The sequence below is a fragment of the Miscanthus floridulus genome, chromosome 7, assembly GCF_019320115.1.
Source record: "Miscanthus floridulus cultivar M001 chromosome 7, ASM1932011v1, whole genome shotgun sequence".
NCBI classification, from domain to species: domain Eukaryota; kingdom Viridiplantae; phylum Streptophyta; class Magnoliopsida; order Poales; family Poaceae; genus Miscanthus; species Miscanthus floridulus.
Window position 1 is genome coordinate 25,715,390 of NC_089586.1, and position 9,823 is coordinate 25,725,212.

A 9,823-nucleotide genomic window follows, 5' to 3' on the forward strand; every position below is an offset into this window, starting at 1 on the left:
CGCAGCAAGTGACGGGAAGCTCCATCGCCTCGCCGCCACCGGATTGCATCACCGGACTCCACAACTACATCGCCACCGTCTTCACCGACTCGGACCGCACCACCGCCATCGACATGGACAGCTCCAGCAGCTCCTCCGCCAAGCCCTCTGGCGGTCAGAGACCACTGCCCCTCTCTTTTCTCCTTAATCCCATACTAGTAGATGTTATAGGACTCGCTGTTTATTTTAAATACAAGTACACATGGTAGATCTATGGCTAGGGATCCTGTTCTAGTTCTATCACTGCAGCCACCGGGTCAGCCCCTCTTTTGGACGCTTGAGTGAATATCAACGAGTCGTCCGCGAAGAGGAGGTGGGATATCCAGGGAGCGTTCCTGCTCACCCGCATGCCCCTAGAAATATATAAAGGGCCAGTACTCTTCAACATGCAGGAGAGACCCTCAGAGCACAACAAGAAGAGATACGGCGATATCGGATCGCCCTGCCTGATTCCTCGCGTAGGTTTAAAACTGTCTGAAAAAATTCCATTAACTCTGATAGAGAAAGAGACCGACGAGACACACTTCATAACTAGCGAGCACCAGAAATTTGGAAACCCTAGTGCCTGCATGACTGCATTCATGTAATCCCACTCCACTCGGTCATAGGCCTTAGCCATGTCAAGTTTAATAGCGCAGCCACCAGTCTTTCCCTTCTTATTTCGCAAGTAGTGAATGCACTCATACGCGATCGGGCGATCGGCACGTTATCTGTTATCAAGCGCCCCGGCACAAAAGCGCTTTGCTCCTCTGAGATAATCTCATCAAGAATCAGCCATAGCCGGTTTGCCATTGTCTTAGAACACAACTTGTATAAACTATTGCATAGGGAAATAGGCCGATACTGTGACAAGTCCTGTGGATTGCTAACTTTTGGAATGAGCTCCAACAGTGTCTTGTTCACCTCCTCCGGTATATCTCCCCCATTCAGAAACCCCAGCGCCGCACTCACCACGCACGGCTTGACTAGCTGCCAATGCGTTTGGAAGAACCCAGCGTCGAAACCATCCATACCCGGGGCCTTGTTCGGCGCCATTTAGAGAGGGCAGCCTCCACCTCCTGTTCGGTAAAAGGTTCCTCCAACAACTCACACATACCTGGTGTAACCTTCCGTGGCACATGCCGACATATGAGCTCAGGCTGTAAGTTGTCCTGCGCCGCAAAAAGGTCTTTATAGAATTGGCAAGCCACAACCGTTCAAGGTCCTCTTGGTCAGTGAAAACGTGGCCTGCATCATCCTTAAGAACCTTGATTCTGTTAGTCCGGTGTCTTGCTCGTGCTTTGGCTTGAAAAAACTCCGTGTTACGATCAGTCGATCACCATCCCTGAGCCAGGCGATTCTTGACCTCTGGCGTTCCATGGTCTCTTCCCTGGCTAGCACGACCACGATTGCCATATAATTAAGTTGGAGTATTTGTGATTGAAGGGACTACAAGTTTCCTCTCTTGTTTCGTTCGGCTATGCCCAATGACCTGGACAAGCTTCTGGGAGAAGCTTAAAATCCTCACGGGTATCAAGCTCCACCGGAGGCGCTACAGGATGGAATTCGTTTAATCCCCGAAGGAACGTGAGACCACATTATAATGAGACAAATGTCTAGGAGCTGGTTTATGGAGGAGTAAGGGGAAGCACCGCTCGGAAGCTACTGCAATCTTGGAGGACGTCGAGGAGATGGTGTCGACATTTACATCCTTCAGAGTAACACTTACGAGGAGATTGACGAATTTGCAGCTCATCTTTGTGCTCAGTATGCATCAGCTACTTTACAAAATTTTATATGGCTTACATCCCCTAGCTTCTTGCAGAAATGTCTGTAATCTAATTGTAATGAAACATTTTAAGTAATGACACATTTTAAGTAATGAAGCGCTGTTTCCCAAAAAAAAAAATCGTTTCGCTCGGCACTTCGGCACATATAAATATAATTCTCTCACTGCTCTCACGTCCTGCCATTCGGGCTTACTCCATACTCCCTCCATACTAATAATTGATGTCGTTTTGGACAAAGCTTTAATCAAACATTCAGAATATAAATCATGGATAACTTTTAAGTTGTTGAGTTTAAAAATATAAAAACCATATAAATAGATTAGTCTTAAAAAGTATTTTCATAAAAGTATACATATATCATTTTTTTAATAAATATTTTTACAAAAATAAAAATCAAAGTTGTGATTTAGAGACCACGTCACTGTCTAAAAGACTTGAATTACCGGGTTGGATGGATGCTACCTGTATATTCCGGCTACCTGGCCGATCCCTACCCATGATCGTACTTTCCCTTTTAATTTCTATTAATTCGTATCCATAACGAGCTCTTATTGCTGTCTATTGCTACAGTGAAGTAGTAAATGTGCAGCGGTCCCAGCTTTTAATACGCAGATGCACCGTTAATTGAGTACAGTGATTATTACCGTGAAAAGATCGCGCGTTTCAATCCGATCCAGTGTTCAGAACAGTAAATGGAATGAGCGTTATTTCTTAGCCATTTAGGATTGCTGTACCTGGACATATGATTTACTCCACTTAGAGCAAGGCTAATAATACAGCAAGCCTGTATGTATCTTTGCAGCTTTCTCTCAACCCACCTATATAGTAGTTAACTCTTCACTATTAATACATGACCTATTTGTCTTTCTCACAAAGTTTTTCGGTTTTTGTGTCTAAGCCGGTTGTAAGCTTACAACCAATTTCTCCTCTCTCTCCTCCTCTCTCTCCTCTAGCCGACTTACAACCTGCTATTATACTTGTTCTTATGTGACTAATCATTCAACAAATCATGTTGCCAGTACAACACATGCATTTTGAAAATGAGAGAACTGCTCCGGTACTCCCATCTAAAAATTAGTATGAATCTTAAGACAAACTATAATTAACCGAGTTATTAGTTACTACTTTTCACTTGGGCCTCGTATGGGCCCAACCCTACCGGCTTGAACCTATATTGGTCCTTATCCAATCCCGTTCTTCTCCTTTGATCTCAACACGCGCAAGCGACGACCACGGTAGCGTCGGCGACCTACAGACCATTCAATCTCCTTCGACGAGCTCAAGGACGGGCTTAAGGAAGCACGGCTCCAACCTCAGGGAGAGCGAGATGCCGAGATCAGGGACCTAGCTCATGGACGCCGCTGACGCCGACAACAGCGGCACCATCGACTACGACGAGTTCATCGCCGCCACCGTGCACATGAACAAGCTAGAGCGCGAGGAGCACCTGCTCGCGGCCTTCGCCTACTTCGACACAAGGAAGACAGCGGCTACATCACCATCTGTTAGTTGATCTCCACCAATAGGCCCAACGGCCTATTGGGCCCTTGTCTTTGCTCCCTGATCGGGGGAGCCCAACCCTAATACAGTTGGTGGGCCCCTGTCGCACAACACATATAAAAGGTAAGGTGGGGATTAGGGCTCGGGTTACGAGGTTCAACGGAGCCGCCGTACCTACCGAGAGAGTAAACCTAAACCGATCTAAAGCAGTGCTGCCAGCGATGGGAAGCTCCACCACACCGCCGCCGCCTCTGCAGGGTCACCACCGGGCCACTAGACATCGTCTCCACCACTACGCCGGAACCGCCATGACATCGGCGTCCGTGGACCGAATGGTGGAGAAACACCTACCTCAGATCTACGGTTACACAGAGGTAATCTACGATCCTAACATTGGTACCAGAGCCAGGTTACCAGTTTGTAACCCTAACCCTAACCGGATAAAAGCAAAGAGAAAGAGAGACCAGGGTGGCGGACGTCACTGTCTACCGGTCACCACCGCCACCGCGCGCCGGGGGGGGGGGGGAGATGCCGCACCGCCGTTCTCACCGGCGCACGGCAAGAACAGAACGGATCTAGTTCGGATCTAAGGAAAGAAGTACAGTGGTTCCCCAATCCCTAACCCTAACTGGGTGAAGAGGAAGGGCCCTCGGCTCACGAAGTCGAACCCTAACCGTGGGGAAGAACAATAGTGAACCCGATTCGGATGAACTAACCCATCCTCATCCCAATCGGAATCAAAACCGTGAAAAGAAATAAAAAGAAAAAGTGCAAATTCCGTAACCCTAATTTTTAACCCCATCCCAAATCAGGTTAATCCCAAAAGAAGAAGGGGAAGGGGGGAAGAGACCGATTCAGATGAACTCCGAAAAGAAAAGAAATCAAAGAAAAGAAAGGAAATCCAAAGAAAGAAGAAGAACAGGGGTCGGAACCCGAACCCTAACCCTAGATCCCGATTCGGATGAACTCTAAAAGGAAAAGAAATCAAAGAAGAGAAAAAAACCAAATCGGTCAAATCAAATTAGAAAAGAAACCCTAACCCTAACCCTAATCCCCACCTCCGATTCGGAAAAGAGAAGATCAATCCAAATCGAAAAGAAGAAGGGGATGGGAAAGGAGAAAGGGAAAGGGGAACGAACCAACCTCGCCGTGCGTCGGGAAACCCTTCGTCGGCGCGGGAGAAGAAGGGCCGAGCTAGGGGGCAGCTGCTCGCCGGGCTCGGCCAAGGGGGCGCCACGGCCAGGCCGCTCGATGGCGGCGTGCTCACCCATTGAGGAGCACGCACGCCGGTGAGGGGGCCGGTGACGGCGCCATGGCCGCCTCGCTCCACCGCCTTTGCTCACTCTGGCTCGTACCTCGCTGCGGCTGAGAGAGAAAGAAAGAGGAGAGTGGCAACAGAGAGAGCGAAGAGAGAGAGAGAGAGAGAGCAAAGGAGCAAATGACCTAGGGTTTTCGGGTCGGAGGCCGCGACCGCGTTTTTGTTCACGCGAAATCGACGCGTAGCCATCGATCTCCATCGGACGGCTCAGATCGAGCGGGCCAGCGATCGGCCCAGGCGGGGGCGCGCGGCCATGCAGCTTTGGTGGCCCAGGCCCAGGTTGCGGCCTGGGAGCCCCAGCACGCGCGTCAAGGGAGATGGGCCAGGCCGTTTTCCCGGCTGGGCTGAATACACGGTAAGAAATGTTTCAGTTTTTTGTTTTCCCTTTTCCAGTAAATGTTTATTTCCTGGAAATTGATTAATGGCTTAAAGAAAATAGAAAAAGTAATTTTTCCCTGTGGGTAATATTCATGAAATTGAATTATTTTTCCGCTGCTAAAGAGAAATTGTTAATTCTCCAGTTAATTTGTACCAACGTGATATTCAATTGGAGAAAAGGAAAGTTTTTCTGCTGCTAAAGAAATTATTTATTCTCCAGTTATTTTTGAACTAACGTGACATTTAATTGGAGAAAAAGAGATTTTGACATGATTATGATGTTGTTATTTTCTGACCAACGTTGTTAATAACAATATCGTAATTTTAATGATTTTATGCATTAATTCTATTTCTGCCCAACGGTGATGTAGAATTAGTGTATAAGAGCAGTTGTAAATTTTAATGATTTATGTATTAATTCTATTTCTGCCCAACGGTGATGTAGAATTAGTGTATGAGAACAGTTGTAAAAGTTAATGATTTATGCATTAATTCTATTTCTGTCCAACGGTGATATAGAATTAGTGTATAAGAATAATTGTATGTTTTGATTGTGACCAACGTTGGAATCAAGGCATGCAAATGGTGTTATTTTTATGTTAAGAAAATGTTTGACCTGGTTTTCATCTTGGCTGAGGTGGACTGGGTAGTCACCTCATCGTGTTCCACTAAGTGTGTGGTACCGGTGAGGGAGACAAATGAGCATGATGCCACTTGGGCAACTAAAGAGAGGGATTTTGAATCCCAAAAGATATCATATGCCCTTGTGCATAGGAAGTGGGTCACTGCCAACAAGAAATGTTTGGCTGTGATAAAGAACACGATTGAGCCTGGAATTGTGGGCTCAATCCCAGAGTGTGACATGGTCACCGAGTACCTCGATAGAATAAAGAGTCAGTTCACTGGCTTTTCAAAGACATATGCTACCCAGCTGATAAAGCAGCTGGTGACAGAGTGTTACTCTGATAATGATGGCATAAGAGAGCTCATGATGCGTCGTTGAAATTATGGCACTGTTGTTTAGGCCATATTTCGAGGGGGAGAAAAGAAAGACTAGTTAAGAATAATATTCTTCCTTCATTAGAGCTCTCAGAATGCATAAAAGGAAAGTATGTAAAGAAAGATGACAAATGAAGCGTAGGAATTCTATAGATTATTGATACAGATATCTGTGGTCCATTTCCTGTAAAGAGTATGGATGGTTATGATTCATTCATAACATTCACAGATGATTACTCCCGTTATGGCTACATTTATCCAATCAAAGAAAGAACAGAAGCATTGGATAAATGTAGATATTTAAGGCAAAAGTTGAAATCCAACGCAATTTAAAGATAAAGATAGTTAGGTCTGACCGTGGGGGAGTACTACGGTCGACATACCCCATATAGCCAAGTTCCTAGACCTTATGCAGGGTTCTTATAGGAGAATGACAAAGTAGTCTAGTATTCTATACCGGGCAAACCTCAGCAGAATGGAGTAGCTGAAAGACGCAATCGTACAATGAATGGATATGGTGCACAATATCATAAGTTACTCCACCTTACAGTTGAGCCTATGAATGGAGGTGTTAAAACCGCCATTCATATTCTCAATAGAGTATCAAGAAAGTCGGTGCCCAAAACACCTTATGAGTTGTGGATAGAAAGAGTACCCTCACTAAACCACTTGCGTGTGTGTGGGGGAGCCCTGCTGAGGCTAAAGTATTTAACCCAAACATTGAGAAGTTAGATCCCAAAACAGTAAGTTGCCATTTGTTTGGCTACCCAGAAAAGTTAAAAGGTTTTTGTTTTCTACTGTCCAGAGAGACATACAAAGTTTGTGGAAACAAGACACGCTATCTTCCTAGAGGACGAATTGATGAGGGGGAGCATGGTAGCTCGAGAAATTGACCAAGCGGGTGTAAGCGCCCACTCCAAAGATTCATGAGCCATTTTTCTCACTACCTGCTGTAGCTGCACCGATAGTGCTAGATACTATGGTGCCAGCACCTGTTGTTATCCCACTTGTGGCAACAATGAATGACGATGAGGAACCTATTCTTCAGGATCCTATAGAACATATTGCCACACATGAGGGCGAGCAACAACAGCCTCAAACAGAAGTTGTGCCAAATGTGAAGGCCCCTAGAAGGTCTCAAAGAGTTAGAAAATCAGCTATTCCTACTGATTATGAAGTGTACAACACTGATGAATTTCAAATGGAGGATGATCCCACCTCATTTGAAGAAGCCATGAGAAGTGATCATTCATCAAAGTGGCTTGAGGCCATAGAAGATGAAATGAAATCAATGAATGCCAATAAAGTTTGGGACTTGAAAATAATTTCTAAAGGAGCCAAAACAGTAGGCTGTAAATGGGTCTATAGAACAAAACTTAACTCTCAAGGGAATATAGAGACATATAAAGCGTGACTTGTGGCAAAAGGTTTTATGCAAAGAGAAGGGATTGATCACAATGAGACATTTTCTCCAGTCTCATGTAAAGTTTCCTTCAGAATCATAATGGCATTAGTGGCACATTACGATTTAGAATTACATCAGATGGATGTAAAGACGGCATTCCTCAATGGGGACTTGGAGGACAATATTTACATGGCACAACCGAAAGGTTTTGTCATGGAAGGAAAAGAATGAATGGGATGCCGCCTAAAAAATCCATTTATGGATTAAAACAAGCTTCAAGACAGTGGTACTTGAAGTTTGATCAGACAATAAAGAATTTTGGGTTTTAAAGAGAATATAGAGGACAATTGTGTCTATGCAAAGTTTAAGAATGGGAAGTTTATCTTCCTTGTCTTGTATGTGGATGATATCTTACTTGCTAGTAGTGATGTCAGTCTACTACTGGAGACAAAGAAGTTTTTGTCCTCGAAATTTGATATGAAAGATCTTGGTGAAGCTTCGTTCGTTCTAGGGATCGAGATTCACCGAGATAGAAGTAAAGGGTATTAGGACTGTCACAAAAGGCATAGATAGAAAAGATCTTAAAGAAATTCTGTATGCACAAATGTAGTCCCTCACCTGTTCCTATAGTCAAGGGCGACAGATATGGGGATTTTCAATGCCCCAGGAACCAATATGAGCTCAATCAAATGAAAGTGGTTCCATATGCTTCAGCTGTCGAAAGCTTACAATATGCTCAAGTATGTACACGCCCTAACTTGGCATTTGTTACCGGGTTACTTGGCAGATTCCAGAGCAATTCTAGAACAGAACAATGAAATTAGTAAAGGAAGTCTTGCATTATTTGCAAGGAACGAAAGGCCTCATGATGACATATAGAAGATCTGATTCACTCCACATAGTGGGAAATTCAGATTCTGATTATGCGAGAGATGATAGAAAATCCACGACGGGATAGTATTCACTCTCGAAAAGGAGAGCTATTTCATGGAAAAGCTCAAATGCAAACCGTCACTACATCGTCCATAATGTATGACAGTTTGTAGCGTGATATGAGGCAACGGGGTAGGTGAACTGACTAAAGAAGTTCATACCCGGTTTGAAGGTGGTTGACGACATCTATAGGCCACTTAAGTTATACTGCGATTATAATCTGGCAGTACAGTATGCTCACAACATAAGTCAAGTGGTGCTGTCAAACACATTGACATAGAGTATTATGTTGTAAAAGATAAAGTCCGGGATCAAGTCATAAGTCTTGAGCATATAAGTACATAAAAGATGCTCGCGGATCCGCTTACAAAAGGCTTACCACCCAACGTGTTCATAGAACATGGTGTTCAGAGAACATATAGCTAGCATAGGTTTAAGGAAAAGCCTAAAATTCCTGGATAAAAGATGGCCCAAAGATAAGTATCTATTTCAGAACAGAGTAGTGTGTTGTAGCTGTTAAATCTATCGGCAATGGACCGTGATGATGAGACATGCTCTATGCACTAATCTATAATGGAATGAACAAAAGTAAATGATATGAAATTGAAAGATGATAGTGAGATCAAGAGGGAGAATGTTAGTTGATCTCCACCAATAGGCCCAACGGCCTATTGGGCCCTTGTCTTTGCTCCCTGATCGGTGGAGCCCAACCCTAATATGGTTGGTGGGCCTCTGTCACACAACACATATAAAAGGTAAGGTGGGGATCAGGGCTCGGGTTACGAGGTTCAACGGAGCCGCCGTACCCACCGAGAGAGTAAACCTAAACCGATCTAAAGCAGTGCTGCCAGCGATGGGAAGCTCCACCACACCGCCGCCGCCTCTGCAGGGTCACCACCGGGCCACTGGACATCGTCTCCACCACTACGCCGGAACCGCCATGACATCGGCGTCCGTGGACCGAATGGTGGAGAAACACCTACCTCGGATCTATGGTTACACAGAGGTAATCTACGATCCTAACACCATCGATGAGCTGTGGAGTAGGCATGCAGGGAGCACAACATGGCCGACGTCATCGGTCTGGATTGGTTTGTGGCTGATATCCAGGAGTACGTAGTTCTCGCCTTGTCTCTTCATCTGGCCGTCGATGCTCCTCGCAACCACATTTCTCGGTGTTGGAAATGCTAGCGGTTGATAATTCAGAAGACTTCACTGAGATGGATCTATGTGAGACTGGGCCTAGGCAGTGCGGGCTGGGTCTAACCGACCCATAAGTCAAATAATATTAATTAAATTAATTAATGAAGTGGTTGCTTTGGGATTCGTGCTAATTTTTAAAGGAGGAGTACTCACTACCGGAATCCTTAAATTTGCCAAGTGTTTATTTGTTTGCCAAGTGTATTCCCTCGGACACTCGGCGAATAAATTCTTTGTCGAGTGCTATCCTAAAAACACTCGGTAAAAAACACTCGGCAAAGA

General features: G+C 44.9%; 1 pseudogene; it reads left to right on the top strand.

Annotated features, from left to right (window-relative positions):
- The first annotated feature begins 3,159 nt into the window (after positions 1-3,159).
- LOC136465239 (calcium-dependent protein kinase 6-like) lies at positions 3,160-9,539 on the top strand (annotated as a pseudogene).
- Positions 9,540-9,823: the final 284 nt, after the last annotated feature.